The sequence below is a fragment of the Dreissena polymorpha genome, chromosome 6 (genome assembly GCF_020536995.1).
Source record: "Dreissena polymorpha isolate Duluth1 chromosome 6, UMN_Dpol_1.0, whole genome shotgun sequence".
NCBI classification, from domain to species: domain Eukaryota; kingdom Metazoa; phylum Mollusca; class Bivalvia; order Myida; family Dreissenidae; genus Dreissena; species Dreissena polymorpha.
This window is the reverse complement of record NC_068360.1, coordinates 55150913-55164236: the sequence shown is the minus strand read 5'-3', so window position 1 is coordinate 55164236 and position 13324 is coordinate 55150913.

The following is a 13324-nucleotide window of genomic DNA, read 5'->3' as shown; positions in this document are numbered from 1 at the left end:
CCCTGTATTGTGTGTAAAATCAGCTTAAAAATAACGTTTGTGTTAAAAAAGGCAAAATATAATGTGCCGAAGTATTACTTTCATGCAGAATAATGTTTGATTACAAACAATGTACAATTTCCCTGCACGTAGATATTCTGTAAATCGTTTAAAATTTTGAAAAAAAACAATCAGGGAGATATTGTTTACATGTAATGCTATCTGTTAACTATATGCTCAGCATTTCTTAGCTACGACGTTTCTTGTACAAATGAGAAAAACAGTTGTTGTTTTTTTTTAATTTGCTACATAATAAATACGTATGAAACATTATTTCATTACATGCTTCTTGTTAGAACCGAGAATACCGTTTAAATGTTTACCTCAAACACGTATAAGAAGCCGATTCCAAAGTTTTAAGTAAATATCATGGATCAAGCGATATACGTGATTTAACATGTTGTCAACTAGTCTTCTTTACGGATAAGAAAATATGGATAATATAACATTCATCGATAATATGTGACAACTCATTGGTGTGCGTTAACAATGTAAACCCCTCTGGAACCTGTGATGCAAAACTGGGATCAATCTTGCATTTAACAATAGTTTTTCAACCACAGTTTCAGATACTAACAATTATGTCATCTGCTGTTACATTAGGAAAGCTTCGGGTGATAAGGAAGCTCATCACCATTGACTCGGCCTTTTCAGAAAACGCCATGCAAAACGTTGCAGTGTTTTGTACACTGCGTGCAATTCATGGAGCGTGCGGACTAAAAGAAATAGGTTCCACGAAGCTATGTCGATCGTGTAACTAAATGTTCCGTTTCATAACCCAGAATCAAATATCGGCTAAATTGCATATTATAGAATTCATATTTGCATAGTCTCAAGAAAGTTCTAAAATTCAATCAATAGTTATATATGTATGAATATAATCAATACGTATGTGAAAAGAAATCGGTACAGTTATTAATAGTGCACATAATGGCCCATTTTCTTATCGCTTAAAATAAAGTCAGTATACAACACGCCTAATTATTTCTGAAAGTTTACTTTGTTTGTAGCGTATATGAGTAAAGCAAATGCTAGAAGAATACAATTAATGTTAAATGGTTTATGTATGTATATATTTGCGAAAGGTCTAACAGCAACACATTGCGATTTGTATTTTACTTTTTCATAGGAAACATCATTAAGTTTCGAGAATTGTTAAGCAGTCCATTATGTTTATAGAAATATATGCAATAAAACCTGTTTGTTAGAACTATAATTATTATCGAACCTGGTTTACACAGCAAATAATAAAGTTTTCATTCCTATACTGTTTTGGGGAATATTTTCCAATGCTTGTATATATTAGCGTGTATTTCGGCCTACCATATAACCATAACAACCCATATGTTATACTGTATTGCCAAGGCACACACCTCTCAACAACGGAAGGACGTTTACTAGTAGAATAATGACGCCCCGTAATGGACATACTTAACAAGACCGTCTGCATGTAGTGCTAGTCCAACACAAAAAATTCGACTAAGATTTGTCATAGATTCCTATTGAAAACTCCGCTGTTTTAGCATCCTAATTGGCTTTAGTCTGAACACCAAAGATGTTAAGGCTTCAAACTGCAAAAGTGTCAATAAAATATTGTGTCGTGAAATTAATATTATACCATGTACAGTGTAATCGATCTTTAAAATTTTTAACTATATCGTGTATGTCATGTCCAACACTAATACGCACATACTTTTGACGATATATGTAGCGAACGAGGATACTTGGTCTTGCCAACAATTACAGTAAATGTCTAACTTAAACATCACAAAACAGTATCCTCCCACTACAACGTGAAATGTTGTGAAACATAGTTAAATACTGACAAGTGTGCTAGTGAAAGGATATACTTATTAAGGATTGTGAAAGACTTTGAAAACAAACACACGTTCATTGTATCGGAACAAATAATGCTGACCCATTTCACAAATGATACTTTCATTTAAATAATAACAGTTGAAATGACATGTACTCTTGAAAGAATAATGATAGTGTGAGGTGTGTTTGAACCAGAAAAAGCTGTGTTTTTCAAAACTCTAGCTATTTTTATGGCATAATTATGTTGTTTGCAGTAATGAAAACTCATTGCTACTTATGTCGTCTGTCAAAGCGAAATAGTGTAATAAGACAACGTACGAATTTTAAACCAAATGAATACTATCCGCTTGCGGGCATATTTGTCTAATTAGAAGACAAATGTTAAATAACTCAAAAACTTAAGTTTACCCGAGATTTCATACATTAAGGTGATAAATGTTGAGGTGCATTCATGTTCAAAAACATAGGTTAGCTTTGTCTGTAGCAGAATAAAATAGGTTTTATAAATACGTTGAAGTGTTATAAAGTTGTGTCACACTATTGTTTTAAGTATTTATATTTAGTACGCTTTGCATCAATTATAATTATGACGCGCTTTTCGGACAGAACATAATGATACTCGTCGACAGCATGTTTTCATTAGGGTAAACTATTTTGATGCTCTTCATTTACATAAACTTATCAAAAATAGATGTATTTGTATTGTTGTTAGTCGTAAGTATGGCTGTATTTTACATTACAGAAAAACAGTAAATGTGCTGTATTTTGTACAGTTATGTTATGTCTGCTTGAATGTGCATATTATCATGCAACTTTTACATAGCATTTCATCCGGAGTTAACAACACGTCATTATTTCAAGAAAGAACCCCTACAAGGGTTGTTTTGTCATTGGTAGACTAAACAAAATGTCAGCGCTGTTGCAAATTACCTTCTTTATATCGAATAGCTTCAATCAGAAGTTCACTTGTACTTGTATTGTATGGAAAATTATGTTCGAGTTATTTTGCAAATTCTGGTTTATGCAATATTTTGAGTGGTTCATACTCTAGTATATAATCTTAAACTATCATTATATTATTAATTGGTTCTTAACGCATATGTCTAGTTTTTTTTAAATCGCCTAGTTATACAAATACAAATCAAATACTTGGGATTTGTAAAAATCGTTAGGAATATAATGGTCTTGAGACTACCACAATCCGCATTCTAAGCATCGATAAATGGTACAACTGAATTGCAAAATTCCCATTTAATCGCGCTATCGTTTCAGACATAAGTTCAATTCTCATTATAGACGTGTATCGAAAGAGAATGTTTGTTCCATATATATATATATATATATATATATTATATCTATATATATCATCTATACTATATCTATAATATATAGCAGAGAGAGCCTAGAGAGAGAGAGAGAGAGAGAGATAGAAGAGCGAGGAGAGCAAGAGCGCGAGTGCGAGACGATAGCGCCGCGCTCTCGAGAGCGCGCGCGCGCGCGCGCTTCATTCTCGAAGCCGCGCGCGCGAGAGCGCTCGAGAGCGCGATAGCGAGCGCGCGCGCGCTCGCGAGTTACGCGCGAAGCGCGCGCTCGCGCGAAGAGAGAGAGAGAGAGAGAGAGAGAGAGAGAAATAGAGAGAGAGAGGTTTTTATTATTTATTTATTTATATTTAGTAATCAAAACGATACGTTAACGTATTGTATTGAAACACAATGCATTAACAATGAAATATTAATTGTTTTGATCGACATCTATATTGACGTTTCAACGTCGAAAATGACATTTTAAAATAATTAAAACAAATATAGTTCATTATGTTTTACGGTTTCTGCTTGAATACTTCCCAACTGTACTTGACTTGTAGACATTTTTAACGGAGTAAGAGTAATTGATGTGTGTACTTTTTGTTTGTAGTTTCGTTGTGAGTGTTTTTTTATTGTGCGTTTTAGCTCAGTAATACGTTGTGTTATATACAGTGTCACTCGTTTATGTTTCACATTGAGCTCTTGCGGTAATTTTTTTTAGATATTTTACATTTATAATCATATTGAAAAAAGGCGATTGGATTGCCGTCGAAGAATTAAGTGCACCGAACCTGATTCTATCTAGTGTTCTATCTGACACTATCTAGTATTATATCTGATTCTAAAAACATTGTATTAAAATATTGTTGATATGTATAAATAAACTATGGAGTGAATACAACAGAGCGGGTAAAAGATTTGATATCAATTTATTAACAAACAATTCATTGCTTAAAGAAAAAGCATATAATTCCATAGAATACCGTCGTCACAAGTCTGTCTGTGTGTGATGATCTAATATAATTCTACACAAATGGCATAATGTTTTAATATAAAACAAATACTTGACATAGTTTATTCCAGTTTTTTTTTAAATAAGATATACTGCTGCTCCGTCAACAAGCTTCCGACCATATTCAGCAGAGGGTGAAACGAAATCTGGAATGCCTGTCAGTTTTGTTATATTATTGTATGTTCTGCTTAGCGATTAGCTGCAAAGCGCTACTAAGCGAATTTTATCAAACATTTGATTTAAAGCATCTTTCGTTATACGTTATACATGCATGAGTATAACACTTGTTGCATTAACATATTTGCATGAAAACAAAAAATTAACATCACTTTCATAAATAATATTCGTAATGGCTCTACTCTTCTTCGTTGTGTTCTATGTATTCTTATCCGCCGAGACTAGTTGGTGTACCGTATATGAAGAAAACATTATCAAACCCCTTAAATGGCGAATTGGTAGTGACATAAAATCATTAAGCAAATCCTGCTTGGTAGGAACATAATAATAACATATGTTATTTCAATTTAGCTCCCTCTAGAGACACAACATCTTGTTTGGGTTTAATAAGACTTGTATTGTCTAATTGTTTAGTGGTTATCACAACTTTGTGAATCATGTATTATCCGACCTTCTTAATAAATTTATCGTTCATTTTAATAAATAAACAAAATAAAAAAGGAATCAAAATTTTTATATAACAATGTCTTTACATTGCACGAATAGATTACGAGATGTTTATCTGTTTTATGTGAGGATTATCTGTCTTATGTGAAGAAAAACTTTACATGCATTTCATCTTGTGTATTTTAATTTCGTTAATCTCTACTGTTGAAATACCACACAACGCATAAATGCCATTTAAACAAATTATATCGATAAACGTGTGTGCATACAGTGTTTTAACTACAAGATATGATTCGAGCGGGTGATTAAGTATGATCTACCATTAATGATATTCTTAAAGTTAATTCGTTATTATCGATTGTTGTCAGAAATCTATGGTTATAAAGCCTTGTCTGTTCTCAAAACTAATTGATTTACATGAATTATGAATTACTGTTCGTTGGTCTTAACAGATGACTCCAAACGCTATGCATGGCGCAATTAATTTTAAGTTTATATTTTGGTTTTACAATGTCTCGAGCACATATCTTTCCTTGACATTTTCATTCCCTTTTTATGTCCTAATGAGATGAAAAATACTGCATTGTTATGGCTAATCTTTCAAAACGGGATCGCATAAAAAACCCTGCTTTGAGCTGATGACATATAATACTAAGGCATTTGTTAGGCCGAACAACTCCATTCAATGTATAAATCAAATTCGTGGCATGAATGCGAGAAGTATGATAAATTAGTTAAATCATGTTATAAGATATAAGATTATAAAAAGTACTGTTTAATAAATTACCGCCTTGTTTATTAGTATGTGTATTCTTAAATGTATAACATATGCGATGTTTTGTTATGTCGCTTTATCTAGTTACATGACAGACACAAATGCGTATACTTAAATATGAAGACGATGTACTTGTGCATAAGTCTGCATCAAACTGTATGTCTGTATGTATATCTGCCTGTTTGTCTGTAAACGTGTTATTAAAAATACTGCAATGTCATCTGTAATTATTAAAAGCGAGTATCTCCAATCATAGGGAATCCTAGAAGTGCATTTACGGAGCTCTAATCTTTGGTTGCTGGTGCCAAAGAGATGCTATGGCGTTCTTGGATAGGTCAAAATAGCAAAGTAATTTAATGATACGCCACGTCGAAGCTTTGTAAAGCTCAAAATTAACCTTACTTAAATTTGTAACATTTAATATAAACGCCAAATTTACAAACATATAAAGGATAAGCTACATTTTTTTCTTTTAAGCATATAAAATAAAATATTCATAAAACAAATAGCCTAAATGTGGATTCAGAATATACTGGCGAAATGTTCAGAAAGAAAGAGTTTTTTTTTCACTGAAAACTGTTAATTAGTTAGCTTACATATAATGATGATAACATTTGATCCGTTTGTAAAACTGCAATTGTCGAATCATGTTGAAGTGTTTCTTTTATATACGACTTTGCGTAACAGCATAGTAAACATTAAACTAAAAACATGAAATCTTCCAAACATTTCTATAAAATATTTACTGTTACTTCGAAGAGAATGTCATTTGCCTGAAAAAGAAGATCCTCAAGAAAATGCATAGAACCTAAATACACATTCCCGAAATATTTATAATTATTTCAACGTACTCCCGCATGAAATATACCAATATATTGCAGACTCACATGGGTATCAAAATAACCACAAAATCATGTTTTCTTTTGCAAATTAGCATTTATATCAGTAAAGAAAAGAAAAACTTTCGACATGGACCACAACGGAGGTATGCGCAATATGTAAATATAAATTAATGTTAAAATCTGCGCGGGAATCCATTGACGATAGTTCTGACCGAAGGGTACATATTTGTTTATTATCGACTTCAATGGCGTAAATATTAAAAATAGTTCGGCGATTCATAATATATTCATTCATTAACGTTAAAGGCGGTTTAGTATCAACACTCGTTAATATTTATTTTTCCGCATATTTGTTGTCAATAAAAGTTTGACATATTTGTTTGAAGTTCTGCTTACCTTAACCAGTTCTAACGTATTCGGTTAATCTTAATAGTTGAAAGTTAAATTGTTTTTTATTCATACGTTGTTAGAAATTACGCCTATTAGATAAACCTGGCGACGCCCCAGGAGTCACATGATAAATATACGATTATATTGTAAATAGTTTTCATTATCTTTTTTTTAAACCGCAATGTTCAGAAATTTAATATTGGTGCTTAAGTTGTTACCTTTTGCAAATTATGTCCTGATCATCAAAACTTGCCATACTCCAGTAACCATATGGTTTATTAGGTAATGCGTATCAGGCTCCATTAACAGGTGAGCGATCGAGGACCACTCTATGCTCTTTGGTTGACATGACTGAGCCATATAGAAACTGTAAGCTCTATATATCAATTGTTATAATATAGTATTAATATATACCTTCTCATTTACAGATTGATACATCTTTCTGATTGGCGACGGATACAGATTATTAATGGATGCGTAATTTCGAAAAAAAAATAGATATGAACAAGCCCTCTCAACGAAACCCAGGCAGAAGCCATTACAAAACTTCAGAACGCATTACAAGCAAAGCAAAGACATTTAAATATACACATCCCTCTCAATCGATACATATCTGTTAGGGAATAATTTATCAAATGAAACCATTAAGAACGTTTAACTAATACGTTAAAAGCGTTTCGTGCTCCCGTTTAACTCTCGCATCAAATAACGTATGTACTTCAGATCGATCGACCGAGTTGTTTCGTCTTAACCGAGACGTTATGGCAATATAGCATATTACATTTTTTTTTTCGCATGCATTCATTCAAAATGCGTCTGAAAGTCACATTTAATGTGAAAATACACGAAACGTTCGTTTCCACGTGAGATAACATATTACATTGTTTGGACAATCGTAGCCATATTGACCGGGACAAAGGTTTACCAGACGTGAGAAACAAAATTGTTATGGCAAGCAACAAAGTTGATTGTGCTTGGATGTTAGACAACAAATCAGTTGCAAATACTTTTTATGAAAATATACCTGAAGAGTGAGTGCTTATGCGTAGTTGTTTGTTTTTCTTCATGTAACCGATTTCAAGGGAGTGTATGCGCGAGTTCGACGCTGTGCTTGTCCGTACGTGCTTGCGTTAGTTGTATGTTGTTAGTCGTTTGTTGGTAGTGTGTTTTTGCAGGCGGCTGAGTAGTGTTTAATAATAATTACTTGAGGTTTTAATATTGAAATTATAAAACATCGGTGGCTATAAATTAAGCATTAAGTTAAATAGTGTGTGTAGAAGTTGCTTTCAGGCTCATTAATGTTTTATATTAAACTGGAATTTAGATAATCAATTTATTTCTAAATATAGGATGTTTCATGTGCAAAATAAAGGATGTCTTGTATAAAATATATAAACAAATCACATTACAAGAACTGCAACCCAAACGTCTCTTCATTTTTCCGCCGTTTTTCTTTTATTTCATTTGCAATATTATAATATATCATTAGCATAACCACATATTCCAGTAGAAGGATACAAAGCTATGTTTACATTTAATTTAATTACTTGTTATGAACGAATAAATAGCCCGTTAAAAAAATGTTCGTGTATGTATGTTTGCAGAAGAGCAATAAAGCGACCTAACGAATGGTAATAATGGTAAAAGAAAATGTTTAACCAGCCGCTACTAGTTTGAATATTACCGTGAAAACAAACACATTTGATAACTGCATAGTTACTGCAAGTTTAGTATCAAACTTCAGTACTACAAAATATATATAAACACAACTACCTTTATAAATGTATCCATGTTTAGTGAATTAAAACTTGAAACTTGAAACGTGTTTATTTGCTTAAACGCCAATTACTATGCATATTCAATGGCGTTTTACAATAAGCTGAAAATAAAACAAGTTAAACAATATATAAATTACAAACCATTGATAAACCTGGTAAAAGAGATAAAATCGGGGTTATTTAAAACATTAAACCATATAGGGTATTCCGATTAAAATACATAATCTCAGAAAAGTGCATAAAAATCACGAAAAAGGTTCGTTTTTAATTTTGTCTTAAAAGATTATAATGAATTCGATTGTCTAAGATCATGAGGCAGTATCGGCCCAGCGGTACTGAAGCTCCTGTCACTGAAAGTCTTTCTCTGATTGAACAGAACGTGAGGCCATGTTAGAGCCGTATGACAGCAGACCTTGTCTGTTCGGAATATGTTTCGTGAGTAGTTCAGTGATGTAAGTCGGGGACTCATTATTTGAGCACTTGTACATGAAAGTAAGTAGTTTGAAGATTATCCTTGCTTTGATCGGCAACCAGTGCAACTTATATACCGCTTGATTCGTACTGTCAAACTTGCTTCGTTGTAAAACTAATTTGGCAAATATTATGAATATGTTGCCTTTTGTTGATTTCGCACTCTGCCACACCATAAAGAATTACGTTACAAAAGTCAAGGTGTGATAGAACAAGGGAAACAATGAGAATTTCTGCGGACTGTCTTGTAAGATACTTTCTAATGCTTTTGATCCTAAAAAAGTTTAACATGGCAGAACGACATTTCATTGATACATGATTTTTGAAACTAAGGGATTCGTCAAGGAATGCACCAAGGTACCGAATAGTTAACTTTCGCTGGATTATGTCCCCTGCGATGTCAACTTCATTCGTACGGATTTTCTAGAGTTTTTTCCGACTGGCAAAAAGCTCAATAATAAAATAAAATAAAATAAACTCAATTTTTGATGTGTTCATTTTTTTAATTTATTTGCATTCATCCAGTTGTGAAATGGTATCATAACACATTGAAAGTAAAACCCAACTTTCTCGAACTGACTGAATTTCTTTTTCCCTGCTATGCCTCAAAACATTCGCGGTAAGCAGCTTAAAGTATGCTTACAGATTGTCAGCTTTATATTTATCATGTGCAAGGTTTACTCAAGTTACACGATTAATTCTCTTTTCCCTGCTATGCCTTAACAAATCGTTGGTAAGCAACTTCAATAAACACCGACAGCTTACTGGCTTTATGTTTCAACATTGTATATTTTAGGAAGCTTTAAGGTTTGAATTGTTTATTACTGTACGCGTAAAATGATATAACTGTCACTTAATTATGGTTCCAAATGTTTTCTTCGTGACCAATGTAAACAAATGACATGTCGTTAAGTCAGTATATGTTACGTACTCTTGAATTGACAACATGTTGAAACTAGCGCCATCATATAATACATGACATCGACACTTGTTAAAAATAAACATTCGTATTGAAAGACTACAATTCGATTAAGATGTATGACAATATCATATAATTAATATCGCGCATTATTTCGGTATGATATGATAGTGAGTCATAAATTTATTATAACATACTGTGTAATATAATGATGTGATACATGGACAACTCGATCTTGTGAATAACATATTTTGGAAACAATACGAGTGTTTGTAAATAACCCAAACGTTTCATGAACATAATTTTTAAGCCAGATATGGTATATTTTTCGCCTATAATTATGTATGAATGGGTGCGTTGGGCTTCCTCCAACTGCAAGGTTATTTTCAGCAGAGCATAACTGAAGAAAACAAGTTGTTCTCGTTCAAGTCTTATATTCCGTATACTGAATACATCCCATCTAAGAAATCGTTATAGCTTCGTAACGCGTACCTGGTTATAGCTACCAACAAAAGCGACATAAATGTAGCAAACACATGTGAGACAATTTCATTTACATAAACGCCCGCTTATTTTAGCAATTGTATTCATTAAACAAATATTAACAATAGGCCATATATTAAGCAATGTATACATCTTGGGCAAACATTATTATTTTCAGAACTTTTCCATAAGAGAAGCTTTACATTTTATGCGATCGTCTGAAACCAATAATAAATAACTATTTAGCAAAATAGTGTCGTTTTGAATTAAAATGTTTGGTATTTTCAAAACCTGATGACTCTAAATTAGTTGGCATCACATTATGATTGATTATACTTTCTACTCGTGTGTTTGTGACATATAAATCGAGAACAGATAAAAACGTGATAAGATCATAAGAGAAATCTTTGATCATGTTTGGTTTCAAAAAACCTGTTTTAGACCTTAGCAACGGGTAATAAAAAATAATCTTAGTTTGAAAATGTGTCATTTACACGTTAGTTAGATAAACAAGTAATTAAGCCGAAAACGACTTTTTAATAACATGACTCATTCTTTACTTTGAAGATCATTGTATTACCATATGCGATCATATAATATAAGGGAAAAAGGTCCTTATCAATCATGTTTCAGCAATGTTGAATTGCAAGTGTAATATAGTTTAAAATACAAAAAATGGCTTCGTTAGAAATGTTTTATACTTGATAAAAACACTTGTCGTTAAAAAATATTGTAAACATTAAATAGCTCTCGTTTATAATGTATACGCAAAGTTTTGTAATAAAACCAGCATTGTTAATGATCATATTATATAGCCAGGTGGATTTTATTGTAGGAGGAGGTTAATTCTTTTATATTTTTTTTAAAAATGTAGAGGAATATTCTTTTATTGGTTTATCCGTTTTCTTTGTTGTTTCGCAAACAAATAACATTTAAAAACAGTATCACGGGTATAGCGATACATTAATAATATTACTTGCGCTTTGTTGATTCAAAAGTTCGTACCCCGTCCATATAATCAATATTGTCCTAGTTCTAGTCTTCCGATACGTTCAGCAGTACATTTACACCTTACTGTGTTATCCTAACCTGTTTAAAAACCTTAATGTACAGAGATTGTACACGTGTTTGTACAAACGATGATAACGATGATAACTGTACGGTCATCAGTTGTGAGTTGTGCAACAATTGCTGACTATTTATACACACATTTTGAGTTATTATTAACATAAAGCATAACACACACATATATATATAAATTATCTAAATGTGTATTAATGTTTCCTAAATTTATTTCATTCATATTTTATACTATGAAATAACAAGAGAAATTACAGCAGGCATAAATATATAGAGAATACTAGGTAAGCGTTGAATACAGAGAAGTTTATGTTGCGAGGCTTAGAACGCCGGAAAGCGCGAGCCTTGGCGAGCGCTTTCGGTGTTCGAGCCGAGCAACATAAACTTCTCTGTATTCAACGCTAATCCTAGTATTCTATTTATCCCATTTGATTTTTTCAACGTGACGTTTAACATAAATAGATCTAATAACCTTAACAATAATTTTAATTCCGTCATTTAAGCGCTTAAAATCTAACAAGTGTAACCATGCGTAGTGATATACATGTATTGTTCTGGTACGCGAAATAGTCTTTAAAAAATTCACACACAAAACTGTAAAACAAGTAAAAATATCACCATATGCCTACATTCAATTTAACGCAGTATGCGAATTTTAACACATTACGACCGCGAAAAGAAGATTTTACTTTACTATAATTTTATTTTATTTCGAAAGAAAATGATCAAAATCCAATATGGCGGCCATTACTCCTGACAAAATGCTGTCGATGTCAACATACATGTACACCATCGACGACCTAGTTCTGGCTACCATACTTTAAATGTCGCTTTTTATGATTTTTGACTGGCGCGACTTTGTACAGGTCTGTCAATACTAAATAAACTGTACGCTGAAGTTTCTTTAGCTATCGAAGACCTTGACAATTTTGACGAGTAAACAGACAATTGCAGCGACTGACACTTTATTTGACAAAATATTACAGGGCAATACGTTTTTCCGACTTCGGACGACGAATTTCAGGACGGCGCAGAACGTGTTTTTTATATAATGTTATGGGTATGCCGTGTGTGATCCGATGCATCAATGGCGCCCATGTTAACATCATTTCCCCGAGATCAGGGAACGACAAAAGTACAATCAAAAATCAAAACATGTAAGAACTAGTATCTTACCTTTAATTATCCTTTAACATCCATCTAATAATCCATTTAACTCAATTATTGACGATTTTGCATCTAGGGTCTTTAATAATTATTTAGCATAGTTAAATAAAGACCCTTATGCCATTATATCACTTTATTCAAATGAGTTTATGAACGCGATAAACTTTCTTATTCGTCACACGCTACGTCATGTACTCTACGCACATTACTGCTGTTCAAATGAACCGGAGCAGTTTATCTAATAATAGCCGTTGGCAAACTCGGTTGCATTTGCAGATTTCTGCATATAAACATAATTATGTTTAAACTTGCACAGTGTTTTATTTATCTATGGTAAATTCCCTTATTGTACGAAAAAATAATCTAATATATAAATACACAAAGAATGGAAAACATTCAAGTACACAACAGATGAATGAATGAGTAGAAAATACCCGTGTACAAATGGGACGTTCCCAATTCCAGTGTGGTGCTATTTTTACCATCCTTATACTTTACACAGCTCTATGCCTAACGTGAATTAAATAGGAAAGCAAACATAGCAGATTATTCATGAACTGTGCGATATGTGTATGGCTGTTGTACATTCTTAATATTTAAGTAAATGTCAAAAGTATATGCT